The sequence below is a fragment of the Leptinotarsa decemlineata genome, unplaced genomic scaffold (assembly GCF_025532065.1).
Source record: "Leptinotarsa decemlineata unplaced genomic scaffold, Ldec_3_MD MMD2_tig00000882_RagTag_RagTag, whole genome shotgun sequence".
NCBI classification, from domain to species: Eukaryota; Metazoa; Arthropoda; class Insecta; order Coleoptera; family Chrysomelidae; genus Leptinotarsa; species Leptinotarsa decemlineata.
In genome coordinates this window covers 20249423-20276781 of record NW_027412556.1, presented here as the reverse complement: position 1 = coordinate 20276781, position 27359 = coordinate 20249423, and the positions used below count along the sequence as shown (strand labels likewise).

Below are 27359 nucleotides of genomic sequence, written 5' to 3'. Positions count from 1 at the left end.
ATTCTGCCATATGCTTTAATCTGCTGATTTGATATGCTGATTTGATATGCCAAAAAATTCATTAAACAGTCGATCATTTCTCTGCTCTGTTCGTTGTTTGTGAACACTATGTACCTTTTTCCACATCTCTTGAGCGGAATTACACATATTAACCAACTGTCTTGTTTGAGAGCTCAAACTACAGACTATTATATTTTGGGCAGTATACTCTATCTTATTATTAACTGCTAATTGTTTACTATAAGCAGCTTTCTGGTCCCCTGATGCCCATGGAGCCAATTCTTCAGGTTTCTGAAGCGTACATTCCAGCAATACAAGCTGTATTGTCATACGCATATAGTTGAATTTTCAACTGGAACTTCCAGTCGACCCAATTTGATTGACCTTCTACCTTATCAATCACAACTTTTGAGATTTCCATTTTCATTAAAACTTTTAAGTTCATTTTTCCAACTCAATCTTTGACTAATGCGCACCTGGGCCTATAACCTGTTGAGTTTTAGGTCGAACACAGAATTATTCAACAGTAAACAACTTTAATGAAAATAAATATACAAATCTCAGAAAAATTAATTCAAGTAACTTGACACTGACAACCCTATCAACAAATTTTTTTCTATCAATAAAACAAAACCTAATACATGGTGATGTAGATTAAATTCTTGTTCATTCCTCAACACTATAGGTATGGGTTATGAAGAATGATATCGAAACTTCGACGCAATGTAAATTTGTTATATTTGCTGACTAGGTTTCCAGTAGTTGAAAAATAACAAAAAAATATATGAGTTTTCAGTTCAATATTTTATATGGATAGTTACAAGTGATAATAAATCTAATTATTCATATTATTTTGACTATTGCATTTATTCTTTATATGGAAAACGCAATTATTATAAACTATGGCAGGTTAATTGGAAGTAGTTGCTTGTTCTTGATTCAGAGATTCTTAAATCGTCTCTGTCGAAGTTGAAACATTGCGTCATTGCGTCGGTTATTTCCTGATGATGGACCGAGTCTACTTGCAGATATGGTTCTCCAATTCCCGTTTCCGCTAAAGTTGAAACAGCAGTGGCCCTTACAGAATGATTTGTTATTTTCATATTTTTGACATCAATTACAATCAATGATGCAGCGGATTTGAACCAGGAAGATATTGTATTCTGTAGTTGAAAAATAGCAAAAAAATTTATCAGTTTTTAGTTTAATATTTTACATGAATAGTTAAAAGTGATAATAAATATAATTATTTACATTATTTTGACTATTGTATTTATTCTTTATATGGAAAACGCAATTATTATAAACTATGGCAGGTTGATTTGAAGTAGTTGCTTGTTCTTGATTCAGTGATTCTTAAATCGTCTCTGCCGAAATTGAAACAGACCTCATTGCGTCGGTTATTTCCTGATGATGGACCGATTCTACTTGCAGATATGGTTCTCCAATTCCCGTTTCCGCTAAAGTTGAATCAGCAGTGGTCCTTACAGAATGATTTGTTATTTTCATATTTTTAACATCAATTACAATCAATGATACAGCGGATTTGAACCAAGAAGATATTGTATTTTGTCCTCGTACCCGCCTTTGGAACTGGGATTCTTCCAGTTTGGATTTGGCGTCGAAAATAAACGCTTCGTATTGATGGGGCTCCGCTTGCTTGTTAGTTTTTTGAACAGTCTCATTGAGCATATTTCTTCATTGAGTGTATTCGGTACTAGACAGTCACTGTCAGGCATTTTCTTTGAATCGCCTTGGGCGATCTTGGAGAAAACTGAGTCTGTTGGTTCCTCTCTATTGTCAATTTCCTCCACAAAATATTCGAGTTGTGCTGCCGCTCCTTCATTTCCTCTCCAGGCCAATTCATGACCAGCAACATGAAAAAAAATTTCTGCAGTCTTTCCGGAGTGTTATCGTCCCAAAGCTCAATAATTTTTTCTAGCTCGTCTGCTGATAGTGCAGATGAACTTTCCTTTCTCTTGGTTGGATCCATTCGTAGCTTCCGGCGCTCAGCATTTTTTGCAGCTCTTGCGTTCAAAAAGTCTATGTCAGAGAATGGATTCAATTTGCGATAATACTTTTCAAAAACATATTCCTGCAACTGCTGGACTGTGGAATTCCATAAAACTCTGATAACACTCTCCTTGTAGTCTTCAAGAATAAGCGCCAGTTCTTATACAGGTATATCCGCTCTGTCGAAATTATACGATTTTTCTGCGCAAACATTGGTAAACTGCTTCTATACGCTTGTATGGAAGCAGTTTACCAGGATCCCGCTGCAAAATCATTAAGTTCATAGCGTAGTTAATCAAACTCAAATATTCACATACATTTATGAATAGGAAAATACATTTATGACAGTTTGCCAGTCAGAAAGTGGCCGCCATTATTTTTATTTGAAAAAATCAAGCTACTAAAATCTTTCATGGAGTAAGAGCCGGGTAAACCCCTTTACGAAACCCTTAATCACTTGGAAAGATGGAAAATAGTCATGGAATAATTGAAATTCATTCAAGTAAATACATGAATTGAAATATGTTTCAACCCCAACTTCAATATTCTAAAACAAAAACACGCAGTATTCACAATTCTATCTTTTAATATTCTAAGTTCATAGACATCAAAATTAATACGATTACAGGATATGGAAATATAAAACAATTTCGAAATATGCAAAGTTGCACGGATGCGTATTAAGCATTTCACCTTAGTAAGGTGATCAGAGGGAAGTTGCAACCTCAGCATATGAACTTTTATAAATATTGAGGAAGGTTGAGATCAACAGAACGTATTGACAAATTTATTCAGCATTCACTGATCACTCTTCAGAAACGGTTCCAGAGCACATTTCCCTTTCCATCGTTCCTACTGGGTAGCAGTATAATGTAAGTTTTTTGGTGATTCTTTGTATTTTTCTTAACTACCCTTAGCGTAATTTTTTCGTTTTCATCATAATAAATATTTCATTCAGTTCTTTCATTATTTGGATGCAAGAGGGTTGGTTTTGAAATAGCGATTAATCCTGAGTTGCGACAATGCAATAAAAGTATTACATTCAATCTTCAAACTCCAATCTGAAATAATATTAATATCCTTTTGCTGATGTCTGCAGTGTCGGACTGTTTGGACTGGTTTGAAGAGTTCAAAATCATGACAAAAAAAAGACAATCTATATATATATATATATATATATATATATATATATATATATATATATATATATATATATATATATATATACATACATATATATATATATATATATATATATATATATATACATACATATATATACATATATATATATATGTATATATATATACATATATATATATATATATATATACATATATATACATATATATACATATATATATATATATATATATGTATATATATATACATATATATATATATATATATATATGTATATATATATATACATATATATATATATATATATATATATATATATATATATATATATATATATATATATATATATGTATATATATATTTACATCGGAAAAGTCTAGGGATATTTTAAAAATGGCAATATTTTTTTTTAGATCGCTTTATATATATATATATATATATATATATATATCTGAGCTGACGGTAAATCATTGATAAAAATTATGAACAGAAGTGGACCTAGATTCGATCCTTGTGGTACACTTGACCTAGCTGGAAATTTTTCTGAAAATTTTCAGTTATGTTTGACAATAAAAAACCGATTTTGAAGATAATTCTCCGTTAGTTCCAATTTTTTTTTATTTCATATTCACTCAATTATCATGATTTTTTTTTTCCAGATTCCTTATACTTTATTTGGTTTCCCCGATATAGCCATTGTAGGTACATACATACCTATAGATGGAGCTGAAGAAGTTTTACTTCATTCGTGTAGTTCGAAGCACACTCGCTTGTTTTTAATTAAAAATATTTGCGGCTACATTTTGACTGGCACCCTGTCGTAAATGTATTATCCTATTCACAAATGTATGTAAAAATCTAAGTTTCGTTAACTACGCTATGGACGTAGTGATTCTGCAGAGGGATCCTAGACTATTACTTTTCTTGACCGAAGCGAAACATTTTTTACGTCGTACGGTCTCACTTAGTTGTCGTGGCAACTCATCAATCGAGTCGACCACACATTTTATGTTTCGCTGGTGACTTGAATGAAATAATTTGCATTATTGAGGATGGAAAAATATTTTTTACAAATATTTGATTTTCCACCACAATTCGGTGTGGAATTTTCTTACCGAATAATACGCGAGGTCAAACTAATGTCCGGATTATTTTTTCTGGCTCATAAATATATTTAGAAAATTTCTCTCATCTGCGACTCGGGAAATAATTTGAACTCTAGTGATATTTTTAGTAAAACAGACTTTAAAGCAATATAAAGCATTTCGATCATTGTTATGTATTTTCATACATTGACATTAAGTATATATTGTTTCTAAGCGTATTTCGTATTGTACCATGACATCCATTTATTTTGTACTAGCGAGCCGCCCCGGCTCCGCACGGGTGCAATGCTGATATTAAATATAAATTCACCTACCGGAAATTTAAGGGCATGAAGAAACAGTGATGAAAAGATAATTTTGTTTTATGGATCCGCAGCTGGCGACCCAGTTGAAATAATTACAAATTTATTATCATTGCACATCTAGGTATAATATAAAACGAAGCTTCATACAAAATTCCAGTCTCCGAAAATATATCGCTATGGAGAAACAGTTATGAAAACGTAATTTTATTTTATTAAAGCGACTTTCTTCCCGCCGCTGGTGCCCTAGTTGGAATATTCCATAATCCTTTTTTATTGCACATCTACAACATAAAACGAACCTACATACAAAGTTTCAGAGTCCAAAAATATAGCGGTACGGAAAAACAGGTGTGAAAAAGTAATTATCATATGTAAACCCCCACGGGGCGCTTCCCAGTTGGAATATTCGAAAATCAACAGTCTTCCTCCGCAAACGAGTCCCCTCAATACGCAATTCAACAGTGGCAATACGCAACACAAAGTTCGAGCACTTATTGACAGTGGTTCCGAGACAAATTACATATCAGAAAAGTGTTTTAAAAAACTACATTTGGCGCGATTCGAATCGTCCTTGAAAATTCAAGGTTTGAATATTACAAAAGGTGGAGTTTCTTGCTCTATCAAACCGATTGGTACCTCCAACCCAATATTGAATATTGATGCTTACATTTTACCAAAAATATGCACAGATATGCCACTTCGCACTCTGAAACATACGCACCTTGACCATAAAAAAAATCTGTTTCTTGCTGATCCTAAATTTTATGAACCCGGTCCAATAGATTTATTATTAGGTGCCGAAATTTTTGCTCTTATTTTACTTAACAATCATATTTCGGGCGAAAGGAATGAACCGATCGCAATAAATACAATTTTCGGTTACGTATTAATCGGAAAATATACGGAGTTGAACTCTTCATTTACTACCGCTACAACTTTATTTTGTTCTACGGCACAAACAGATTTGTTCAACTTGAATAAGACTCTTTCGCACTTCTGGGAAATTGAGGAGATTCCTAGAGAAAAAATGATGTCTCCAGAAAATGAACTCTGCGAGAAAATATTTCGAGAAACACACTCACGTGACGCTACTGGTAGATATATTCTAGAGCTTCCATTCAAAAATATTAATGAACCGCTTTTTGACATCACAGAATGTCGCGCTCTTGCTACAAAACGTTTTTTGTCCCTTGAAAATAGGTTGTACGCAAATAAGGAATTACATCGCGAATATTCAAAAATAATTGTTGATTATTTAAAAGAAGATTTTCTCAAACCTGTCCCTGACAACTTACTTCTCCAAAATGGTTTTATAATAGGTGCGTTCCAACCTTGAGTCACAAACAGATTTCCAACTGTTTGTAAATCGTTGACAACGCGCATGTCTGGTAAATATTGGTTTCTGATTAATTTGAAATTTCTGATTGGAACAGCTGATAGTTCAACTGAAGTTTGGCATGGAATTTCAACATAACCTTTAAAAATAATTTGGGAAAGAAAGTTTTTGGCTTTCTACTACTCCATCTTAATACAAAAAAAGGGGATGAGGGAATCTTCCAAAGAAAGGAAGGATTAATCAATTTGAAAATAAGTAACTCTATACATTGGATGTGTAGATCATGCAAAGAAGTAACTTTCAGACACAAACTGAAAGAATGTCCTCCTGAAACAGCTACTTTCATATAAACATTGAATTACACGAAAGAAAAAAAAAATATTTCGAAACAAATACTTCTATATGAACACTGAATTATACAGAAGATACTTTTCTCTACTCAGTTCGTATTTCAAACATTCCACAACGAATGTCACTCCTAAAAATATAACCCCTTCAATTCTTTAATAATAAATCTAATCAAGTGTATTTCTGGAGAGTAAAAGAAGGTTGCAGTATTTTATATCTCTATTCTTTTTACTTATCAACATGGAACTGGGAGGTCACCGCAATAATTAATTTGTGTATTTAAAGATGTTCATATTATAGGTTCACTTAAAGAATTCCCAATTTTTCCTGCGCCAGCAAATATATAATTTAGTTTATAACAATTTTTGCAGGTTATGTTGTTTGTAAGTTGCATGAACATAAAACAGAAACAGTAATACGGATTACGCATGCGTCAGATTGATGGTTAGAAGATAATCCTCAAACCATTCTGATAGATTTCGAACAGGTTTGAATCTTGGATGGAACAGAAAACTGATAGTTTACTAATGGTTGGAAACTCACGTTGGAACGCAATCACATTACTGCGCAGAATCCTGACTGTCAGAAACTGTTTCTGACGCTGGTTGGAACGAACCTAATACCACATCACGCGGTAGTGAAACCAGGAAAGGTCCGCATAGTACTAGACGGCAGTTTCAAAATTAGAGGCAACCAACCGTCGTTAAATGATGCGCTTTTGATTGGTCAAAAGCTTCAAAAGGATATTGGTCAAATTCTATTAAATTTTCGTCTTGGTAATATAACATTCACTTGTGATATTCACTCTATGTTCACTATGCTTAAAGTAGCTGAAAAGCATCAAACTTTTCAGAGAATTTTATGGAGAAATTCCAAATGCGAACCTATCCGCGAGTACATGTTTGAGAGAGTGATTTTTGGGTTGTCTTGCTCTCCATTTCTTGCGAATCGAACCATCCTTCAGTTAGCACAAGATGAACGCGACAACTACCCCTTGGGAGCTCGAATTTTAGAACATTCGACTTACGTTGATGATTGTTGTTCGAGTTTCAATTCATTTCAGGAAGCAAAGATAGCTCGCGATCAACTGATTGCAATACTGAAAAAGGGCGGCTTTGAACTACACTGTTAAAAATTTCTATGCTAATTTTACAAAAAATGCTTTGGAAGTTTTAACGCATAACATTTTTTTGAATAATAGAATCGCATTTTGTAAATTTACTACACGATTTATTTCAACTCAATTTAGAAAAATTACAAACATTTTTGGATTTTTTATTAAACTTACACCTGACGTTTGTATTGTTATATTACAAAACAAACTATGTATTTTTGTGAAGCAAATTTGGTAGAGAAAGATTTTAAATTTCAAGATGTTGCATTGTAAATTTACTACCGAAATCAGTTCAACTTTGTTTTAGAAAATTACAATATATTTGTTGTTTTTTTTGGAAACATTTGGTGGACAATTGTTTTGTAATAATACAACACAATCTTTGTAAATTTATTAAACAAATTTCGAAAAAGTTGATTTGTAATTTCAAGAAACTGCATTGCAAATCTACTACGCATTCAGTCAAACCCAGTTTTAGAAAATTACAAAAAATGTGTTGCTTTTATGTAAACATTTGATGGGAGTTTGTTTTCTATTATTACAACACAATATTTGTGAATTTGTTAAGCAAATTCGGTGAAAATTGATTTGTAATTTGAAAATACTGTATCCCAAATTTACTACGCATTCAATTCAACTTAGTTTTGAAAAATTATAAAACATCGGTTGCATTTTTAGTAAATATATATGGAACGTTTGTTTTGTAATATCACAATAGAAACTTTGTGATTTTGTTAAACAAATTCAGTGAAAAAATTTGTAATTTTAAAATGCTGCATTGCGAATTCACTAAATATGAACACTGTGATTTTCTAAAATAAGTTTTTTTATTTCTCTATTGATTTACAAATGAAGCAGATCTTATAGTAGTGCTCTAATTGAAGATCTTGAACAATTTAATTGGAGATGTTTATTATTACTGGATACATCCAAAGTTTTAACTTGGCAATATAATATTGCAAATAATTTAGGTGTTGAATGAGAAGTGCGATTTATAGGCTTCTTATCAAGGTACCAAACGATAATTTATCATTTTCTTGATCAACAAAATAGTTTATTGAATAAAATCATTTTAAAATTAACAAATGGAATTTTATTTAATGTAGGATAATTAGTCTACATTATATAAATAAAACTTATACTTGAGTATATTATATTATAATTCAAACTCAACGTAATATACATTAGATACAAAGTAAAAATTAAGTGAGTAATGCAGTCAAATAGTTATAATATACATAGTAAAAAATAAAAGATTATAACGAGTATTATATAAAATAGAAATCACATTATATTAATGAATAATAATTATGTAGTATGTACGTATAACATAAAAAGTACACAACTATGTTAAAATGACAATTTAATGCGATTCATCAGCAATATATGGATCGATTGCTTTTCTCAGCTTGATGACTTTAGGATGGATATTGGTTGCTTTTCTTTTTCCGTCCCACTTTGTACGTTTGAGAGGAGAAATTTTCAGCAAGAATCTGAAATTTAAAGTCATTTACAAATTAATCGGAAGCAAAAGATTAAAAAAAATTTAATAATATGAATTATCCTGAGACAAAATTAACATGATTCAAGTGAATATTTTTATCAGTGCAGTATCTATAAAGTCTTATGTAAAGCTTTTTCGCAAGAAATATGTACAACAAATTATGAATCGCTTAAGATTGGGAATTTCAATTATTCAGATAGCGAAAATGATTACCTTTAAAATCAATTGTCAACAATAAGATCATTAAAATTGGCGCTCCGGGGCGACGTCTTTTAAATGTAGAGTTTAATTAATGGAAAAATGAAAAATAAAACTGATTTCCAACTTTTGAAATTGTTTACAAAAGAGAGTATTGGAATTATCAAAAATCTAGAGAATAGCACAGTTTTTAACACTCACCGTTGAATTGCTTCAAGTATTCCCCCATTTTACGGGGGATATGCGAAGCCAAATGCGTGGTAGCACAGGAATGTAGCTAATAGTCCATCAAGAAAAGACGGAGCATGTATTTTCATTTCTTCATCAAATACCAAATGTATACATTTCAACTGTCATGTAAATCTTTTCCTAAAAAAAATATTTAATAAATATATATAAAATATTTCAAACTATCATTGTTATTTATTATTTTTAATCAAATGAATTCAACTTCTTCATGTACAAATTTTTTCTGGAAATAGGTGAATTTTCTGAAATATCAAGTACAATAATTTTGAATTTCATTACTTCATACTTCCATTGTCTGAAATGATATAAAATGATTTGAAATCCTTGAAAGAACAAATAAAAATGAAAATTAAAATATATAGATGAAAATAACAATTATATTAAGCAAAAAAACCCTGAAAGCAGATTACAATAAAAAAAATTAAGCAAAAAATTGAAAATTGAAAAAATTAAAATTAAAATATATCAAGCCAAGTTACTTCACGAAGTTTTGATTATTAGTATCAACAATCGTCTTTGGGTGATGACTCATCAGCCGATATCGATTGTGGACGAAACGTCGTGATTTAACTTGGCTTGAAATCTTTGAATTTTTCATTTCATTTTGATGGTTCAATTTCAAATTATTCCTTGTATTTTTTTTTATTGTAATTCCATTCCAGGGTTTTTTGCTTAATATAATTGTTATTTTCAGCTATTTATTTTAATTTTCATTTTTATTTGTTCTTTCAGGGATTTCAAATCATTTTATATCATATTAGACAGTGGAAGTCCGAATGGATGAAATTCACAATGAAACATTGTGAAACACCTTCAAACATACAGTAATTTTGATAAAACTTACTCGATAGTTAAAAGGAACTAACTTTATAGAAATATGGAATTGTTACGCATCTCTTACCATCAATACGGGAAACATCAATACGGGAAACCTTCTCGAGTAACTCATCATCAGTTAAGTCCTCCTGCCCAGAAAATTAATCAATTTGTTAACATAAAGTGTAGTATTTGTAACTTAAGTTAGTAAACTTACGTTAAAATTGAAAACTGATGGATACCATAACAATCTGAAACATATTATTAAATAATTACATGGAATGACTTTATTTCTAAAAGATCTTGAAGAGTTTTATATTTTATTGATTCAAATGTTTACCAACTATTGATTATAATCGATACTTGAGTAAAAGGTTCACACGCACTATTCACGGGAAAACAAAAGAGACAGTTTTAATTCACAGAAATCAAATAAATGTAATTCTTCAAGCAATGCAAACTACTTCGACTTATATGTGTCTGGATCCTTCCTCTCTCGGCACTGATACACTTGACACTGAATATGTTATAATACATACCTACCTACTCCTGTACTCCTAAAATGTAAAAAAAAAGTGTCTAGACAATTTCTAGCGGGGCTGGACGCCTAACCGCCAAAACAAAACAGTATTGACATCCAATCGACTTGAAATATTAATTGTTCCTACAACGATTTTTACAGGATATATGTGTTTAGTGAATAATTACCCTGAGTATAATAACAATGATGATGATAATAATAGAAATGGTTATTGATTATTATTTTATTATTATGGTTATAAATGAATTAATGAAAAACATTTCAGAAAGAACATATTAAAATTATGTGTTTATACATGAAATTATAGTGTAACAGAAGTCAAATAATAAAATACTTGTATATATATATATATATATATATATATATATATATATATATATATATATATATATATATATATATTGAATGATGCAACTAATTTTTTCTTTATTTTCAGTATTTTACTATTAATGTAAGTTACAAAAAGGATTTGAAGCTCTATGACTTCTGTTTAATTATCTGCGAGCGCTTTCGACAGCTGGTGTTTATAAAGTGATTTTTTGGTACCATGTCCGACTTTACGAATGCTGAAGTGGCTGAGATGGTTTTTGCATCTCCAACGTGTGACTCCTTGTGCAGGGTCATTTGCGAATCTTTTTCGACGACTGGAAGCTTTGAAAGAAATTTTGCAGTAGGACTGCCAAGGACAACAAGAATTGTTGAATTGAAGGAGGTGGTTCTCGAAGAAATTAATGAACATTCAAAGACAAGTACAAAAAAATAGTAAACTTTAAATGTGATTCACATGACCGTTTACAGACTTTTGAAGGAACAGCAATTATATCCTTATCATATTGAGCGTATCCAGGCACTACGCTACGTGATTTCCAACCACGCATCGAATTTCCTCAATGTCTTCATAGAAAAGTCGAATAACATCCCCAAATTTAATCGAAAATCCTCTTCACAGATAAGCCTAATTTTTCAAGAAATGGGGATCACCCACTTGCGATATCACAAATTAATTTCCAAAACAGATTCTCTTCTAAAGTATGGGTAGCCATACTTGAGGATTACGTTTGAATGGAGATGCTTGTCTGAATTTTTTGCAATGCGAGCTTTTCCACCTTATAGAAGATATTCCCATTGGCGTCCGAAGTCACTCTTAGTTTATGCACGATGGAGCCTCTGTTCATTTTAGTGTGATAGTAAGAAATGTCTCAGACGTAGCATATCCCCAATGATGGATAGGAAAAGGAGGCACTCAGTATTGGCGCCCAAGGTCACCGGATCCTAATCCCGTCGAATTTTTTGGGGACACCTAAAATCACTAATTCATGGTAGTCCCATTGAAAACGAGAAAATGTTGAAGAACACATCATAGCTTACTGCGAAACGATAAGAAATACTCCCGGCATTTTCCAACGGGTGCGGAATTATTTGATGAGGAGAGCAGAAGCTTGTATTACTGTTGGGGATCGTCACTTTGAACAGTTGTAATAGTTGTTTCGTTTAATTTTTAAATGTTCATTTTCCTGATAAATAACACAGGACTTCTCTGAATTGTTATTTTCACAAACTCCGAAATGAAGCATTTTCTAATTGAATAATCAAATCTGGAATTTTTTTTCAGTTTGGATTGATTAGGCAGTTCAATAATGATTAGTTTAGAAGAAGTCTGTCCGGGTATACTGCCTATAAAGTTTGATGAAAATAACTAAAATTGCAAAAAAAACGAATGATATTTCCATAAACATTTTATAGGAAAAAATTGTTTATTTTGACGAAATACACCACATACTCATAGTTTTTGTAATGTTGCTAGCAACTTCACTTAGCGCCCTTGGAGCTAAGTAATATGCATCGATATATAAAATTGTAAATATTTAGAAAACGATCACCACCAGCGTTGTTGAGGAAGTGTACCTTTCTTACTTGGAAAAGGTTTGAGAATAAGGTTTTTTCAGTACCAAAAGTGTACTGTTAAAAATGTAAGGGTAATTTGAAATAAATAATGACAGCGTACGCAGTGCCCTATTTTGTGATTATTAACACGCGTTAAGAAGTATGTTAACATAAAACAATACACTAAATTATTGATCAGAAGTGGGGAGATATCTAGTTCTTTCTAGAAAATCAGAATTGATTACTGAAGATAGTAAAGTTTAAAGAAAATGATTACAATCCAATGGATGGAACAAAAATTGCTTCATCAACAATGATAGAAATTATGATCGAATGATTTTCAATACAAAAAAAATTAACTTGCGACATTGCTATCGCAATGTAGCAACGATTGATGTTGAAAACTCATATTCAAAACTTCCATTCGAGGCTAAACTTTCATTCATCGTATCAATTTCCTTAAATGATTGTTAGTGATAACAAAATTCGAATATTGTCGCCAATCAAATTCGCGATATTTTTTTCTGATATATAAACGCATGAATCAGTGGAAATTTCCTAGAATTCGTAAATATTCATTTGTTTTGACTTAGAACCGAGTTTCTATTTATACGAGTATACATGATTGAATTGACACCGAAAATCATTAGTGATTAACCACTTATATCACTAACTTTCACTAAGTCACATTTCTGTACTAAAAATTACACTATTACAACTCTGATTATCGCATTGTGACCAATAAGTACAATAATATATACTTTTTTACAATCTGAAAATTGTAATGAAAACATTAGTAAAATGTTTATTACTTCATAGTACTTTCCATTCTAACAATTATTTATATTACATCACAAACGATGTATACTTTGAAAACTTCTCATAAAAAATGCTAAATGGTTTAGTATGATTACAATACGTGTGAGACAAATAAACACTTTTAATCGATATAAAGCAATACGAAATTTGCATACGAAAGTTGTAAAATGACTAAAAATATTTGTAAAATTCAAGTTATTTCATAGTATAATCTCAGTTCCAAAAATATTTCATAATTTTTCAAACAATCAAATTTAATAATTCTACAAATAAAATTTGTAAATTAAGAAAACTTTTTACGGAAAATTGACTATTGGCTTAGTATAATTACAATACGTTTGAGAAAAATGAAAATTTTTGGTCAAATAACAAAGCACTATATAATTGGCAAACAAAAGTTGTGAAAATACTGAAAGTATTTGTAAAATTTCAATTACTTCATAGTAATTCCTGTTAAAAAAATATTTTATCAATTATCAAAAAATTACAGTGAATTAATTTACAAATGATATTTGTAAATTTCGAAAACGTTTTATGAAAAAATTAATAACGGTTCAGTATAATTACAATAAGTGTGGGAAAAATTGAAAGTGTTTGTAAAATTTTGATGATTTCATAGTTATTCTAGTTATAAAAATATTTTATTAATTCACAAAAAACTTAAAAGTGATTCAATTAGCAAATGATATTTGTACATTTCGAAAACTTTTCATGGAAAATTCAATAACGGTTCAGTATAATTACAATACGTGTGAGAAAAATGAAAATTATTGGCCAAATTACAAAGCACTTTATAATTTACAAACAAAAGTTGTTAAAATACTGAAAGTATTTGTAAAATTTTGATGACTTCATAGATATTCCAGTTATAAAAATATTTTTCAATTCACAAAAAATTTAAGTGATCTAATTTGCAAATAACATTCGTACGTTTCGAAAACTTTTTATGAAAAATTTAATAACGGTTCAGTATAATTACAATACGTGTGAGAAAAATGAAAACAATTGGCCCAGTTACAAAGCACTATATAATTTCTAAACGGAAATTTTAAAAATACTAAATGTTTTTGTAAAATGCTTATGACTTCATTTTAATTTCAGTTCCAACTTTTTTTTATAATTTTACAAAAAATTGAAGTGAATCAATTCATAAATAATTTTTGTAAATTCAAAAAAAATTCTTTCGGAACTGACTTACGGTTTGGTAAAATTACAATAAGTTTAGGGTTATTTGATGATGATTGTAAAATCACGACTCAGTTGACTAGGATTCCAAATATTTTTTGGTAAATTACTCAAATCGTATTGAATATTGTATTGGCAACACACTGATTTGTAGTTTAACTGATCATTTGTTTTGTAATACATTTGTAATTTTACAGACATTTCTAACAGTGTAGGAAAATGGTCGAGTAATACTAAGAAATTACTTTTAGATATTCCAGAATCGCAACTTCAAACAAGTTTAGTTAACTTCGACACAGAATCGCATATCTTAAAAATCTTGGGTCTTCAGTGGTTTCCACAAGATGACATATTTTGTTTCACAGTCGATACCACAGAATGCAAATGCACCAAACGGAATATTTTAAGTCAAATTGCACGTCTGTATGATTTCTTAGTCCTGTCACTTTATTCGCGAAATCCTTTATGCAAATTTTACATACATTAGGTCTTCAATGGGATGATGAACCACCACTCGAAATTCGCGAAAGGTGGTCACAGTTAAAAGATGAGCTTTTACTACTCGAGAAGGTTCGAATTCCTCGCTTGATTGGAATCAAACAGAACTCGGAAGTGCAATTGCATGCATTCGGAGATGCCTCAATGAAGGTGTATGCCACGGTAATTTATTTTCGAATAACTGAAAATGAAAAATGTGATATATATTTTGTTATTGCTAAGTCTCGCCTTAGTCCTTTGAAAAATTTGTCAATTCCAAAACTTGAATTAACTGCTTGTGTTCTTCTAAGTGAATTAGTTTCCTACGTTTTGAAAACTTTTCACAATAAAATAGTGTTTTCTAGATTGTATGCGTGGACTGACTCTTCAATTGCTCTACATTGGATTAAAGGACCTGCATATAAATGGAAAACATTTGTCGGAAATCGTGTTGCGCGCATTCAAGAATTATTATCACCAGAATCATGGCATCATATTGACTCGCAAAATAATCCTAGTGACAGTGCTTCAAGGGGACAATTACCTTCAGAGTTCTTAGAAAATAATTTATGGTTGAAAGGTCCGCCATGGCTTGCATTACCCTGTAACCAATGGCCAAAATCTAGATTCAAATTTGATAGTGCACCCCCTGAAGTGTTTTCTGAAGAAAGAAATACCTTTCTTGTAACTTCCGAACCAGAATTCGACCCTTTCGAAAAAATACTGACCCGCTTCTCTTCATTTTCGAAAGTACAAAGAATTATTGCTTACTATTCACGTTTTCTTTTCAACTCTAAAAAATCAAATCGCGATTTTCGCAGAACGTGTGTACTTACAAGTTGTGAATTACAACAATCTACTTTATTTTTAGTAAGATATACTCAACAAAAATATTTTTCGGATCTGATAAATAATATGAAAAATAAAAGATCGATTCCAAAGGCCTATAAAAAATTAGGAGTATTTATTGATTCCCATAATATTATACGAGTCGGAGGTCGTCTCGAACACTCAGACCTAAACTATGATCAAAAACACCCCGTACTTTTACCAAAAGGTTGTCGGCTTACCACTTTGATCATAGAATACTTTCATAAAGTCTATTTACACCCCGGTGCGCAGACCTTACAATTTTTATTAATTCAACATTTTTGGATCTTGTCGCCAAAACGCGCTATATACAGCATCATTTCAATATGCCTAAAATGCTGGCGTTTGAACCCAAAACCATATCAGCCTCCAATGGGTTCTCTACCCCGCTTACGCATTTCTCACCTTCGCAGTTTTTCAGTTGTTGCAATCGATCACTGTGGTCCTTTCACAACGAAAGCAATGAAGATTCGCTCTTCAAAAACGTTCAAATCGTACGTGGTCGTGTTTTGTTGTTTTGCTACTAAAGCATTACACTTAGAACTTTCGGGAGATTTGTCTAGTGAGACGTTTTTGTGTGCCTTCCGGCGTTTTATTTCACGAAGAGGTCCTGTAATAAAATGTTATTCTGACAACGGTACAGCTTTCGTTGGTGGTAACAAAATAATTCAAAACATGTTGAGAAATGCAGCAAATTCTCTTGCAATAGAATGGCATTTTCAACCTCCTTCTGCTCCACATTTTTCGGGATTGGTAGAAGCTGGAGTCAAGTCAGTAAAAACGCATTTGAAGCGAGTAATTGGTGAACAGATTTTAAATTACGAAGAATTTTACACAGTACTCGTTCAGATTGAGGGTTTGCTAAACAGCCGCCCTCTAACACCCATCAGTTCAGATGCCAATGATTTTTCCGTGTTAACACCGGGTCACTTTTTAACCCTGGAACCTATTTCTGCGTTACCTGATCCAGATTTGTCTCACTTGAAGTTGAATCAGCTTAGCCGATGGCAACTTTTACAACGACTCCATCAGGATTTTTGGTCACGATGGCATACAGAGTATTTACATACCTTGCAACAAAAGGCGAAATGGTTTGCTCCCACCTCGCCTCCTCCCAAACTTGGTACTTTAGTAATAATAAAGCAAGATAATGTTTCTCCTTCGAAATGGAATCTTGCCAGAATTACAGCTCTGCACCCAGGTGCAGATGATATTTGTCGCGTTGCTACGATCCGCACTGCAGATGGTAGTGAATTCAAAAGACCTCTGGTAAAGTTATGCCCTCTACCAGAAGTTGAAATTTCGCATTAAAAAAGGGTCAAATACCCCTTTTTGGGTGGCCGGAATGTTTACGGTTCACCTTATCATATTATTTTTTGAGTTTAGTATTATTTTTGTTTTTTTTTTTACCTTTCCTAAATGCAAAGGTTGAGTGAGGAAATTTTCACTTTTATTTTTTGGGTATTATTATTTTTTCCCTGTAACCACACGGGATTCTTTCACCGCGCAAATGCAGTTGGGGAAAACTCAGACATGCGCGGTGAGAAGCAGAAGGAATACGGCCATTTTTCGCTCCGCAAATTGGTACTCCGCTTTAAAAGTATTTTTCCCGCATTTTGTGATTAGCTATATGATTGCTATATGTGTAAAATCGAAACTCTAGAGTGTTGTGCAGCAGAAGAACACACATTCGAAGCCTTGTGGACATCCTATCCGTCGACAGAACAACAGGTGAGTGGACCCAACTGTTCGTCGTCATTTTGCATTGATTGGAAGTGATCTCCCTGGTCCTTTAATTCTTATTATTCTTATAATTGAATGAACCAGCGCCATTAAAGATTTCACAGTCTGAGACCTAAGAAGCACATATTTATCAAATTTCAGATTCCTAGGACTCACCAGTACAGAGAAACAGAGATGAATGAGTGAGTGTTGAGTGAGTAGCTTTCGCATTCATAGGTGTAGATTTTTACTGTATTGATTAAAATGAGTTTTGAACCCATGAGTAGGTGATTAGATAAAGAAGTTACAGGTTGATACAGTTTTAGTTTATTGGCAAAGGGATAAAGTTGGTAATTTTTATTTTAAATGTTCAATATGAATCCCACCGGAAAAAAATCAATTGTGAACGACATAATGAAACAATGGTAATCACGGATAATTGAAGGGTAATTATATAATTGTTTTGAGGGTTGAGACCTTCTGGTGATTCAGTGAAAGTCCGAAATGAAGAATAAGAACCCGTTTCTTGAATAGGCCAATTGGAATATTTCCCAAACAAATATTTTCTCATTTTTCTGTACTTTATTTATTTTTGAGTTTCACAGGCACTAAAATTTACACAGTGTAGAATTTATTTTCAGATAAACTATAAACAATCTCAGTTATTGTTATAACACACCTATAAATTATCCATTCCATATAAAAATGGAGGTTCCCATATTTTTTTCAATTATGGAGAAGCAAAAACCAAATACCTATCTTTCCCAGAAATTTTACTAATAGTACTGAATACTAAGAAGTCAATTTCGAATAGACACGATAGGTAATATCCACTACCTGCGTTTTAATACTTCATTATTTAAGGTGGTATTCAGGTAGTACGTTAGCCTCAGAGACAATTGTAAAACCCAGTGAAGCTGTTTACGTCGTCAGTAGTTCTCGAGAGAAGTATTGTGAAAAAAGCATTTAGTTTTCAATATTGGTGAAAGTATATCAACATGGATACACCTGTACCAAGCGTTTTGTCGTACGCAATAGAGTTACTTGAAAAAACCAGGCCTCATCTAACTGAAGAGGAGAAAAAAATCATAGCAGAGGAGTTAATCGAGGTCAGTACTTACAGTCTCAGCGACGAACTTTTCGGATATTATTTGTTTGTCAAGGAAGCTGATACAGAAAAGTTACCGCTCAACCACCCTAAAAGAAATAGGACAGTTTCGGAACCGTCCATAATTAGACGAATGGAGTACTGTCCAAGATGTCTCGAAAAAGCATCCCTAGAAGAGATTTTTATCGATCCTTGTACAAATCCGACTGTAGAACATATCATTGATGTCGTTATATGTGCAAGTTGTGATACTGATTTCGACACGGAACTGAGGGAGGAATAACTTAAACTTTACTTAAGAAGTAGATGGAGTAATACTGACTAATTTGTTTGGTTGATGAATCTCCAAATAGTGATTCATAACCTAACATTGCATTGTCCAAAATAGGGTAGATGTTTTTTGGGGGAGAAAGTTTTCTCGAACGGTTGAGTATGTTACTAATTATTTTAATGATATTTAATGTGCAATATATTGACTGAAAGTTTTTGTTGAATAGATTTAGAGTTTTTTATTGACCATTTGTTGTTTTATTTTACCTTCCTCAAACTGAGAATGATCACAAATAGTATATTGCTCATAGTAAGTGGATGGAATTTCTGAAATGGGAACAGTTTTACTTCCTTTCGATTTCTGAATACATAGAACTTGCGAGGAAATTCGAAAAGTTCAGCCGATAATTTTTGAAGGGTCTTCAGTTCGATGTTTTCATTATTCTATTGGTATTTTTTTTAGGTACGGATGGGAAGAAACGACATCCTAACATTTTTATCGAAGTTTCAATACACAATAGTCATAGAAAAAAATTATAAATTTTGGTTTTCCTGAGAATCATATTTCTTGATGACCGTTGAAAGTTGTGTTCGGTTTTTAACACAAAATCATATGCTGATTGTATGGAAGATATCGATATTCAGAGTGTAGGTATATCTGTTTTATATTGTGATAAATAATAAGGAATTGTGTGCACAAAATTTGTAATAAAAATTTTGATCAGCCACTAAATTGAAATATTCAATTAGGCGTTTTCTGATTATATGAAAGCAATTGATATTCAGAGTATCAGTTTATCTGTGTCCTGTTTTCTATTCGTAATAAATAATAAGGGAGTGTATGTACAAAATTTGTTTTCCGTATCTCTCCCATACCCCAGAGTTCATTGGAAGAAACTCTCTATTATATGCAACACATGGGTGAAAACTGATGAATAATTTCCTCAGGTACCATAGGTGAATTTGAAAGAAGGTAGCAATAAATTTTTGAAAAAGTAACTATACGTAGATGTGTAGATCATGCAAAGAAGTAACTTTCAGACACAAGCTGGAAAAAAACCATCCTCAATATATCTTCTTCATGTTTGCTCCTCACACATACAAACACATCCTGTAAATGAATATTGTTTTCTCTGTTCTTCATAAGTCGAATTCGTTTATAGGATTTGATCAAGTAAACATCAAAAAATTGTGAAAATGTGGAAAGCTTCTGAAGAAAGAGAAAAGCAGTTAACGTCAATCACCTACAACAAAATTTCGTTTTTACATATCGACTTGCCTTCTGAATTATCAAACTATTACTTAAGATAATTATATTGAAGTTGATTATTTTCTTTCTTCGGAACATTTCCACATATTTCGTATAAAGATGAGGGAGAAAAAAGCCAAAAGCTTCCATCCCAGCAACTATTGTTCTCTGAGATATTTTAACAATTTTATTTCAAATTACGAATTTTCACTGATTGAGATATACTTGAATCAAATTTGACATTATGTTATATTTATGAATCTGAAAAAACCATTGAATACTGCGCAAACATTTTTATTTTATTTCACAGTTATTATTGGTTATAAATAATATATAATTCAAATTTTCAATTTGAGTGCCTGGTGTAGTCTATTGTTAGGAACACAAAAATGTTATATGTCAGATCAGTGATTTCAAAATCATCAGAAATTAAATATCAATTTTTTATATGACCCATCTTTCAACTTCTGTAATATTTGAATGGAACGGTTATATTTTTGGTTTCTGTATGATATTTTATTTTTAGGTAGTAAAGAAGAGGAAAAAAATGCCGTACAAAAATGAAAGACCCTGAAACCACCTATATTGTGAAAAAAAATTAAAAAGAGATATTGTCTTCCGCTCAAAGCCGCTCAATTGCATATTGTCACAGATGAGAAAGACAGTATCACGACGTTTCCATTATGTGGATTCTAAAATACATATCCTTTATTTATTAATTTATTTATTGATTATCCGTTTGACATATACATATTTTTCTAGCAATGAAGAAGAACACATGTAACGCAGTGTTCGTATCAATATAAAAACACTCTAAAATTAACACATAATATAAAATACAACATACATAAAAAAATACAATAAAAATTCGTCTAGGTTATAAAAACAACTATCAATTAAATACTTTTTCAGATTTCGGATAAATTCATTAATTTTATCACATAAGGTGAATTAGAAGTAACCTTATATTTACGATACTGTATGTAGTTATATTTTTGACGAGTATTCCTACTAGGTATGATTTCATTGGTCATAAATTTATGTTTATTATTGAATACAAAAATTGGCAATTCGAATATATACATGCTGACAAGAGTTGAAATGTTAAATTGTCTAAATACACTTCTGCAAGAGGCCCTTTTTGAGGCTTTGGCCATTATTCTCAAAATATACTTCTGCGCAACGAATACATATGATATCGAAGTCGAGTTACCCCACATACATATGCCATGTCTCAGTCTGGAAGCTACTTGAGCATAATATAGTGCCAAAAGTTGCTGATCTGTTAAGATATCTGTTAGGTTTCTGAAGAGATAACCTAATCAGTTAATTTTACTTGTTAAATTCGAACAGTGTTGTTTCCATGTCAAACATGCATCAATGGTGATTCCTAAAAAATGTGTCTCTTCTTTTCCCAGAATTGACATGTTCTCAATTTGAAATTGAATAAGCACGCAATGTTTTTGTCAATTGTGAAATCTAACCAATTGTGTTTTGTTTGCATTGAGATAGGGAGAATTAGCTCCGCATCAGTTCATAAAAGATTGCAAAGTATATCATTTACATTTGTCTAAAAGTGAGTTTAAATCCATGTCAAAGAAGTTTTCCTAATATGTGATTACAAATCATTTGTATATAACAGGAACAATATAGACCCTAATATCGATCCTTGCGGAACCCCCATTAAAATATTTAACAAAGTTGAATCACATTTATCATAAGTACTCGCACTGTGGTTACTAATTGTAACATATTGTTGCATATTTTCTAAAAATGATGAAATCCAGGAATGTGCTATGCCACGAATGCCGTTTGAGTGTAACTTTGACAATATGGCATTATGATTGAAGCAGTCGAAGATCACAAAAAATTTCAACAGGACACTCGCCTCCCTCCAAATATTCAAACAGTGTATCAAAAAAGAATTTACTGCAGTATTGGTAGATCTATTAACTCGAAACCCGTCATCACGGTTTGAACCTATCTAAGAAATCCAAAAGTCTATCAAGAAATGCGTGTTCAAAAAATTTTGAAAAACCCGATGTGATGGTGACTAGTCTATAATTTTCTAATTTATATCTGTTCATTTTCTTATAAATAGGAATTACCCTTACAATTTTGAGAGATTTCGGAAATGACCCAGTAAGAAATTATAGGTTCACTAAAAATGTGAATGGTTCTATAATTGCATAAAGGCAGTTCTTGAGTAGAATTAATGGGACTTCGTCATATCCAGATGAATATTTATTCTTAAGTTTATTGCTTAAGAGGCAGAGAAGTTCTTCCGATATGAAAGGTTTGAGAAAAAATGAATTTTTATTCTTATTCATAATGCGATAATCGGCCTTCTCATCGAATTGTTAATCGCTTACTAATTGTCTGGTTAGTTGACAAGGAAATTATTAAGTATATTCGCAACGATCTTAGGATTATCGTGAAACATGCCATTATGCATTATTGTTGGAAATTTCATTAATAACATTCCAAGCCGCACTTCATGAGGATCAGAAGCATTTATAATTTCATGCTGATAATGGTTTTTTTATTACATTTAATTAATTCAATGTGTTTTTTCTTAGCCTTTCTATAAACATCGTCAAAGGCACCGGAATAGATTTTATGTAACAAACGCAGGTTTTTCAACTCATTACTTGACAACTACGGCTTCAACACTGTTGGAAAATTATTCAGACGATAGACAGTGACATTTTTTGTGAGTGATAGTCAGTCTAATCAGATGTGAATCAAATCAGAAATTTCACAGGAAGCTATTCTTGCCGTTTTGCTCTTCACCATAAATACATCATATATGCCATGCCAAAATTTTGAATGGTTTTATTCAGCTTGCCCTGTCTGTTTGTTCGTTCATTTATTTGTTGAATTTAGTAATTGAAGTCTTACCCCCATTCCTGATGACATACTGATCTGATATTTGGTACACACATTTAGTTTTGATGACAATACAATCAAATGAATACTGTGTCATTGTAAATCCAAGATGGCCGCATCTACAAAATGGCGGATTAGATATGTTTTCACAAATACCTCTTTGAAAAATTTGTGAATTCATGATGGCCGCAGCTACAAAATGGCGGATTTTATATTTTTTCACAACTACTTCAATATGTGTATCAAATAACAGGGCTCAACTAGTTTTATAGTAGTACACTATGAAAAAGATGACAAAGAACTTTGTCAACTCAGAATCGGGATACAAGAATGGAATGATATCGATACACCATTCAAGTTAAGATAAATGGTTAAAACGTGCCGAGAGCTGTGTGGCATTAGGGTGGATAAGAATTGGAAACTAAAAACTTGAAAATTATATAAGTAAAAATGAGTTGTGTTGAACGGTTTCATTGAAACATGTACTGAAATCTAAAAAATAATTTGGAAGGTCCTAGGTAGCAATTATCACATCACTCTCCCCAGCAACCCACGGAATTGATCAGATAGCGTAGCCTCGGTAAATATGTGAATACTTCGTCCAATGATTTTTTTTATCTGATTAATACCGTAGATTGCTGAGGAGAGTAGTGTGATGACTGCTACGTAGGAACTTACGAATTATTTTTTAGTTGATAAATTGGTTGAAGTTTTTGCGGTCAAAATTTCCAGTGTTACCACCTCCATTCGGGTATGAAGGCCGTCGTAGTTTGGAACTGCATTTTAACGTTTCGCCAGCACGAGTGGCTGGCTTCTTCAGAGGTTTATTCATCTTGAAGATTCACCGATGACTCATCGGTGGCTTCTTCAGAGGTTTATTCATCTTGATGATTCACCGATGGGTCATCGGTGAATCATAAACCTAGGACGAAGCCAGCCACTCATGCTGGCGAAACGTTAGGATTCAGTTCCAAACTTCGACGGCCTTGAAACTCGAATGGAGATAGTATTTTTTAGTTTCAGTGCATTTTCCAATAAAACCGTTTGAAATAATTTTTTTACTAATTTTTTAATTTCCTGAAATCACAAACTATATACCAATCTCGCTCATCACCCATCTGTCAAAATTTTTCGAAAAATTGCTAAAGGAAAGGTCTATTTATAGACCTAACGGAGGCTTTCGATACTGTCGATCATCAACTACTCCTACAAACTTTAGAAAATAATGGCATCAGAGGGAACTGCCAAACGCTTTTTAAAAGCTATCTTCGAAATGGAATGCAAGTTGTGCGAATTTCAGATACAATTAGCAATCAAAAACAAATAGAATGTGGAATCCCACAAGGTACGGTACTGGGTCCTCTGCTTTTCAATCTATATCTGAATGAATCATTAAATTTGAACAGCATTGGGAAAATAATTGCATACGCAGACGATACTGCGATATTCTATGAGGCAGACACTTGGCTTGATTTGAAAAAAAACGTAGAAACAGATTTCTACTTGCCCAAAAAATGGTTTGACCCAAGGCTCCTGACAGTGAATCTGGAAAAAACGAATTTACTTTCTTTTAGCTGCAATCCATCCAATGATTGTCCATTTGAAACTCTTGATATCACCGAACAAGGAAAAACAATAAAAATAGATTCCCTGAGAGAAATCAAATACTTGGGCATCTACATAGATAGAAACTTAAGATGAGACTCTCATATGAAATATACAATGAAAAAACTGCAAACAATGCTTTACTAATTCCGTTCCTTGAAAAATTACTGACCTCACAAAGAACTTAATCAGTAATATAGTTTCCTAGTAGAGAGCCATTTGAGATATGGTATAACAGCATGGGGATCAGCTCTGCGTGTACACCTCAATCCATTAGAAGTATTACAAAGGGGATTCATGAAGTTGATCATGTCTAGAAATTCACGTTGCAGATCCCCTACATAAAAAGTGTGAAGTTATGAATATGAGACAATTATATTACTATTGTACAAACGTGAAGTATCATTTCAGCAAAAATAAAGCATCATCACGAAACCATGACTATAACAGACGACATCGCGACCAACTAACATATCCTACTGTTAAAGCATAATATTTCATGACAACTAAATTATATAACACAAAATAAAAAATTCTTATTCCAAACCAATTTTCAAAAAACAAATAAAAAACACACTCTCGAAAAAGATAGCCAATTTTAAAAAAAATCTGTTAGAGTGAAATAAGTTAGTCTTAGTCAAATTTATCCCATAGTTGTATCATACGTATGTAGCATAATCTTATCCATATGGACTAAGATTTTATCTATTTGTACATTATTATTTCACTCTTATAGAACGTGAAATATTTGTCTTACTTACTTTTTGTTTGTCTAATATTTAATCGGCCTATTTACCTCAAGGTGAAATACAATTTTCCTAACTATAACACATTTATAAAATATTTTGTAGCTTCTACTTCATGAAGACCATACTTACTTTCATACAAATATTTATATACTTTCATATTCTTTATAACTTCTTGCGAAACAAGATCTTTTCTTATCGCCAAAACACTTTGTTCACATATTTTGTTTTAATTGTACTCTAATCTGTATACGTTGTGGATACATTTATTATTATTATTATTTGTGCTTGTATAGTATTTGACATGCCTATTGAACCTTACTTTTCAACCCCTCACTTTTGTCCGCTGCGAAGGACCGGTAAAATTCATTTAGATTTTTTCAACACAACCTCCATAGATGATTTCTGTATAGATGGATAAGGCAAAATGGGTCGTTTTCGTGGCCTGTAAACTCTGAAGATTTGACGCTTTACAATTTTTCTCAGTTAGTCTATTTGAAGCAATTCGTGTATCATGATGAAGAAGTAAATGCCGTGAAAAAATTTCAACAACGCATTAAAATAACTTGTGATGTTATTTGTCAATAATAGGAAAATATTTCCGACGCTTGTAAAAAGTGGTGGGTGTTGAGCGATACTCCACATTAATCAAACAAACGGGAATAATTTCAAAACTCTTTGTTGAAATGGAATCCATTTTCCCAATAATGTACGTATGTAACTTTCCAATAATGATTAAATTATATTGGTATTAATCTTTCATTATGTAACTTTCATGTAGGTGATTTTTGATATATCAACTTTTCTTCACGAGGTCTACATACTGTTGAAATAAATTGCTCCTGTTTGAAAACACCCTGTATATACGAATAAACCATCATTCCCTCCAGCACAGAAAAATTACGTATCGTACGAATATTGACAATCTCAGTATTATAAATGCTTACTCTACCAAAGTTAAAGACCTGTTTGAATCATGTATACCTGTGATATTTTCAAGTCTTGCTGGAAAACTGGATGACGTAATGAATCGACTCGATCTAATAGTGTTTCATAAAGTAATTTTTCTACACCCGTACTCTAACAATACACTTATATGACCATAATCCGTTTCATAATGATATCCATTATGATACAGATTTTTCATAATGATACAGATTATCAACCAATAGAAACCCATAATTTTTCAATCAAGAATCCTGTTCCTTTGTTTGTCCTAGATTCTAACCTAAGTAACTAATTGCTTTATTTGTCAAAATCAGTTTTCATATTACCTACCTATATTATCAAAATGTCTGAAAACAGCGATATAGAAGGAATACCATCGACTCCAATATTTTTAAAAGATCAGATTAATTACAGTTGTTATATTCAATATAAATATAATTAGAATCTTTATAGTTTTCATTTATCCATGATAATACCATTAAGTTTGTGTTTTTTTTTAAATATGAGTTAATTACTGTAAATGTGTTCAATACAAATATAATATTTATAGTTTTTCATTATTTATCGGGTTTAGAAAAAATAGCGTATGCAACTCTCATGTAATGGTTATTAATACACTCGCATATACCATACAAAACTCGCCTTCGGCTCGTTTCGTATCCCGGTTAATGCTCGTGTCTTAATAACCATCATTACATGATCGTTGCATAATATACTATTATTACATGAAGAATATGAATTGACGATAAAGCACTGGCGTCTCAATTAGTGTTGTTTTTAGTAAATTATACTTAGTGTGTGAATTGAAATGGCTACTTCAGTTTTCTGTCTAATAAAACGAATGTGCGAATATGCTTTGCCTGTTAACGAACAGTTTTATTATTGAATAATGATGTAGCCCTTCGTTTGGGGGT

General features: G+C 31.9%; 1 protein-coding gene and 1 long non-coding RNA gene across 2 annotated transcripts in view; both read right to left on the bottom strand.

Annotated features, from left to right (window-relative positions):
- Positions 1-27359, bottom strand: part of NPFR (Neuropeptide F receptor) — a 543873-nt gene that overhangs the window by 359837 nt on the left and 156677 nt on the right. The gene's annotated exons all lie outside the window — the stretch shown is intronic.
- Positions 8740-10849, bottom strand: LOC141482263 (uncharacterized). The gene is made up of 4 exons (XR_012465425.1): positions 10496-10849; positions 10249-10383; positions 9269-9436; positions 8740-8858 (listed from the first exon to the last, which is right to left on the bottom strand). It is a non-coding gene; the product is annotated as an uncharacterized lncRNA (long non-coding RNA).